Source organism: Myodes glareolus, chromosome X (assembly GCF_982192425.1).
Source record: "Myodes glareolus chromosome X, mMyoGla1.1, whole genome shotgun sequence".
NCBI lineage: Eukaryota > Metazoa > Chordata > Mammalia > Rodentia > Cricetidae > Myodes > Myodes glareolus.
The window spans coordinates 17,927,445-17,933,444 of record NC_142053.1 but is presented as its reverse complement, the minus strand read 5'-3'; positions in this window follow the sequence as shown (position 1 = coordinate 17,933,444).

Here is a 6,000-nt window from a genome sequence, read left to right as displayed (position 1 = left end):
CTGCAACCTGGGGCATGACTGCACCTGCTGCATGCTGGCTAGCCAGTATGTGCAAGTTCCCATGAAATCTTCATCTCCTAACCTTTTAACTGTAGTTCCAAACATGGAACTTTCCATAATAATGGTTTTCAATGTCCGGTTCAAGTGATCTTCATAACTCTTTCCATCTTGCAAAACCAAAACTCAAGATCTATTAAGCATCAACTCCTGTCCCCCTCAGCCCAGCTCCTGATAACCACCATGCTACTTTCTGTCTCGATAAATTTGACTGTTCTAAGTACAGGACGGAAGTGGGATAATGAAGTACTCTGTCTTTTGTGACTAGCTGACTTCACTTAATACAGTGTCAACAAGATTCAACCATCTTGTAACATGTGCCATTATTTCTTAAAGGAAGGATAGTTTCCCAGGCCTGAATAATATTTCATTATATGGATGTCCCACATTTTGTTTATTCATTCATCCATTAGCGGACATTAGACACATATTCTGGTTTTCAGGGGATTTTTTCCCTTCACTGCTCCTACCTTACATTCCTACACAATATAATAGATCAAAAAAGAGAGAAGATGCTGAACAAAGCTAGGTGACGTGCATCGCAAGGATTAACTAAATGAAAAAATAGAGAGAAAAACTTTTTTATTAAATATCTTGATCCCTGTATAACCATGGAAACTTAACAGCTGAAGTATAAGTCAAAAATGTTGTAGGCCTGGAGTTTTCTCCAAAATCACTTTTCACAGACACCAAAGCCCTTCTTTCCCTTTAACACAGCTTCTAGCAACAATAAACAGCTTTCTACGTATGTAGAGTCATAGTTGATCAATATCTTGATGAAAATAGAGAGTATGTGCTGTAAAATATAACACAATGGTTTGAAGGGGCTCACTATTTAGCATACAATTAATGTTCCCATGCAATGCATACTTATCACATGCCTCCTGTGTGCAAGGCCCTAAAAAACACTCAGTAATGTTGGCAAGTCGGAGGAAGGCATGCAACAACGGATTGGCATCACCACCACTTCTTGTTCCTGTCAGAAACACATTTTGAGACACAATTAGCCAAGGCTGTTTTCTCACAAACCTGTAGCTAACGCTATTGTTCCAGCAGGGCTGGGAAACGGAAAGGCAGTTTATTATAGATAATTAAGAGCAAGCACAGAAATTGCCTCTGATTGACAAGTATGCCACCAGGCTAGGAAGTTTGAAAGTAAAGAATGTTTCAACTGGTTTTCAGATATATCTGGCAGTGTTTGGTGTTGGTGATATGCTGATAAGGAGTTGGGGGCTGTTTACAAAGCGTAAAGATCATTAAATGTTAAGAGTACACAATGTGGCCAGCTGCTGGCTTGTGTTTTTGTGGCCAAACTGTTATTATAGTCCTTAGGATGGAAAGTCACCATGGGAGGCTGCGCTCAAGTCCTTCATACATACATCGGGCTCCTTGTACAAGTTAAGTCGTTCTAATTACCGCAGCTGAAGTGCCAGAGGGGGTACGATTTTCATATTGAAAGGCAGAAAGCCGCAGCACAAACAGGTTATATAACGTGCCTGAAGACACGCACATGGTAAATAGTAGAGTCAGGACTTGAATTCCCTGTTCTAAACCCATTTGCAGTATTCCTTGGAAAAGGTCATTTCCAGACCAAAAAATCGGGAAAGAAGGATACTGTTTTTTGTAGAAAGTATGGCGGAAATACTTGAGGAGGGCATTTTGCTATTTTCATTAAAATCATCTTCATCATATTATTATATAATATTTATTAAGTACCCTAACTCCACGTGCTGTATAGGCCGTTGGGATACCAAGAAAAGAAATAATAGATTTGTTTTTCTCAGTAAAAAAGGGAACATTTTGTGATTTCTGTGGTTTTTTTTAAGTTTGGTCATGCACTTTTTTCTTATTTTAAGATAATTTGACTTTATCTTTCTTCAATTGCTATTGCCTCTAAAGGGGAAAATGAAAACAATTGCAGAACAAAATGCTTCTTTGCATAAATAATCTGCACTGTCATTTCTGAGAAGTCCCAACAAGAGATTTAAAAAATCCTTTATGGGCCAATGAAGAAAGAGAGGGGGTGGTTCACATCTTAGGCATTTAAGCAAGCTTGAGCTAAGAGGTTTTGATTTTGAATTTGATGGGAGAGAAGGCAAAGGCTTCACATTAAGTACATTCTGCCGTTTAGTACTCACTAATATTCGAATACGGTTTATCCTTGCAAACACTCAGGCTGAGGCATCGTTTCTCCTCATGAAATTTGTCAAGAGGTAGGTTTTAAGGTTGTAACTGGTTAACAGGGTACAACCTTGGTGAATGGAGTGGTGTTTTACAAGAGATCAAATCATTTTTCCAAGAGTGTCTTGGGTCTCTTGGAGCAAGCTAGGTCTCTTGAGGCTGCATTGCTTACAGGGAAAGGGAGCGAATACCAGACAAGCTTGACATCTCCCCTCTATGACTCACAGACAACCTTCTTTTGTAGGTGCCTGTTTCCACTTTCCGTTTTTCCACTATAACGTGCTGCAGTAAATGTTCTCATCAGAAAGCCAATGGGATGCAGCTGCCCAAATAAACTCTTTATAAAAATTAAATGTCACAGCTTAAGCTATTTTTTATTATAGTAACAGAAAATGGAATGAGATAGGGTCTAAAGCCCAGGAGAGAGGCAGCGGGATGTCCAGAAAAGTTTTTCCCTTCCATATTCTTGAACTAAGTGCTGTAGTTTTGAACAGGTGCTGAAAAGGAATTAAGTCAATTGTTCTTTTTTTCTTGCCTACAGGGCATTTCTAAAGCATTTTCTGCAAACATCTTTTGGAAAGAAAAGCATAGAAAAAGTAAACAATCACAGGCACAGTGATAATCACACTCCCAAAACAATTGATTCACTGACTCTCCCTGAGCATCCCCCAGCACTGCCAGCATCACCATGCAGGGGGCCTGTAGATGAATGGATGGATAAGATTCTCAGTAAGACAGGCAGACATCTGCCCTTCCACCTGGGACAGGGGCAGGGAGGTGATGGAAATCCTTACCATCATTTGCTTGATACTAGATGTTCACTATGCCTTGAGAAGAGCACGCAATTTATGTCATAATCCTCAGCAGAAGCAAATGCAGTAGGTACTAGTATTGATATTTTCATTTGTAGAAGAGAAAACCAGGACTTAAAGAGATTAAACAAAGAATATTCTCAAAGTTTCAGATCAAAGATGGTATAGGTCATGGAAAGCAAACCCAGGTCTGTTGACTCTGTTAGATTTTTTGATGCTTTGAATGAGAATGGCCTCCATATGCTCATATATTTAAATACCAGGGAGTGGCACTATTTGAGGAAATTAGAAGGTATGAACTTGTCAGAGTAGGTGTGGCCTGTTATAGGAAGTGTGTCACTGGAGGTGGGCTTTGAGGTTTTCAGAAGGCCAAGTCAGGCCCCGTGTCTCTCTGCAAATCTGGATGTGGATTCACAGCTATTTCTCCAGCACATGTCTGCCTGTGTGCTACCCTGTTCCCCACCATGATGGTGATGGACTAAACATCTGAAACTGTAATCCAGTACCCAATTAAATATTTTCCTTTATAGGAGTTGCCGTGGTCCTGATGTCTCCTCATAGTTATAGAACAGTGTCTGAGATAGATTTAATGAATTTTTTTCTCTGACAGAGATTCTAACCTTCACGTTGTATACTAACATCTGCTCAGTGAAGATAAGGGAAGGTTCACTCTTGTAAGCATGATCAAACACAAGTTCTGGAGACCTTTGTAGAGTAGGTTTTAAAAAGATTGAAACAATCTTTATCAATCTTCAGCCTTTAAGACTTTGGTCCATTAGTAGAAAGCAGGAATCTGAGCACACATCTATCAGGGAAAGATGCTTTGGTGAAACCACAACAATGGTGGAGAGAAAGACTGCACGATCTGGAGACGTCTTCACAGTCACAATCTAGAAGCCATTTTCAACTGAATTGATTCCCTCCCTTTATTAGACGAATGAGGAAACTGAGGCTGAGGCATTGCCAAAGACATCAGTGAGGTGACACCCCGGTAGAGCACATGGATTGTCTCTGTGCTTTCCCCCCTCCCCCGAGCTCTGTCTGCTCAAACAAACTGCACGAATCTATTCCGGGAGCATTTCTTTGTTTCTTAAGCACTACTGCTGGAACCAAGAATTGCTGGTGGCAGATTTGGGACTTGAGAGTGTGACTGAAGAGTTCTTTACTTCACAAAGATGGAGGGTCAAGAGAGGTGTGGACTGTCTGTCTGAGTTAGACTTGCAAGAACTGGAGCTCAAAGTAATTGTGTTGATTACACTTGCTACATTGACATGACATTGCCAATTTGCTTCAGCTGAAACACTTGGTATAGACTCTTCTCTGTCATAAAGCAGCCTAGTTTCTGAAATACAGTCTGCAGTCCAAATAGAGGTGCATAATGGCCACCACACATAAGTTCTAAGTGACTCCTTGTACCTGTTATAGAACCCAAAGATTATTTGGACATTATCATCCACATTTTTGTTTGATGTCTATAATGAATCCATACAGACAGTCAAGTGTGCTTTTTATTGCCCGTCCCCAATCCCCAATCCCATGTGAACATTTTACAGAGGTACTTTTATTCCCCATATCTGTTGTCATAAGTTTTCTGGAGAAAGATTAATACTGCTATCCCAACAGAATTTGAAAAGAACAGGTCACTAAGGTCTTTCCTGGCCTTAGTTGCCTTCTGCTACAAATGTACTGCCCTTGTCTCTCCTACTCATTCCTAGGAAAGAACCTCTCTACCTTGGAGAAATAGAAGAGCAGGTCTTCTGAAGTGGAGGTGGAGGGAGTGGCGGTGTTTTTACCTCACTTCTTTTCGAACTCTGGATGGTTGAACCAGTGCTAATTGGCACAGCTGGTTTGATACTTCAAGTACCAAATAGCTGGTGGAGTGGCTGGTGGAGTGGCTGGTAGGGCATGGGGACCCCTGGGAAAGGTGGGGATGTGACCACTGGTGGACAGGGTAGAATCTAGTGGAGCCTGAGTTTCGTAGAGGCTGCTAACAAGGAGGAATAAGGATCTTCTCTTCCACATCCTGCTGGGATTGGATACTCACCCATCTACCTAGATTCCAACAACGTCGGACCACCACAATGATTGATAGGACCCATTTTAACTAACTGACCTAGGAAAGTACAAATCTTCACAAAGATTTAAGAATTGTTAAGATCATAGGTCTCAATTCTGATCACACATTTTAACAACCTAGGGTTGGGGATAAACACTCATACTGAATGTCAGTCTATTCCATATAAACCAGAATCTCGCCCAAGTGATTCTTGTATATCTATCTTAATAAACATTTCTGTAGTGGTTGCTAATATGTGTGTCAGTGTTTATGTTTTCAGCACTTTACAAATATTGTTTAATTCTCATTAAAGTACTGCGAAGACTGTATCGTCCATGTTACAGGTAAGCTTATTGATTAAAAGCTTCCAGTCTAAGGTTCAGCAGCATTCTAGATTCAATGTCTGAGCCCTTAGCTCCTATATCAGCTGCTCTCCAAGGTCTGGTTAATTGCATTCATTTAGTTTCCATGACGATGCAAATCATAAATCTAAGAATTTGAAGGTAGAAAAGCACCAAGACCTGGAAGCTGCTGTGTTTTTGATAATTGTCAGTAGTGTGTCTCAGCTCCTAGTGTATTGTACTGCTTTCCTTGAGCCTGTCTTACTCCCTGCTTTCTTGGATTAATTCTGTAAACATCAATGATGTCTAGGGCTTTATCCTCTGCAATGATCTCCTGAATTCCAAAGCTATATATTCAGTTGCTCATTCAACAGTTTCCTCTAGATGTCTTGTGGGCACTCTGGCTCCACACACCCATCACTTTGTGTGAAAACTGTTTCTTCTCTGTTTTGTATCACAGTGAACGCACCACTATCCATTCAATCACTCAAGCTCAACATCTGGGACTTCAGACTTTTTCCTGCCATAAAAATCCTAGCAGTTTGAGTTTAAG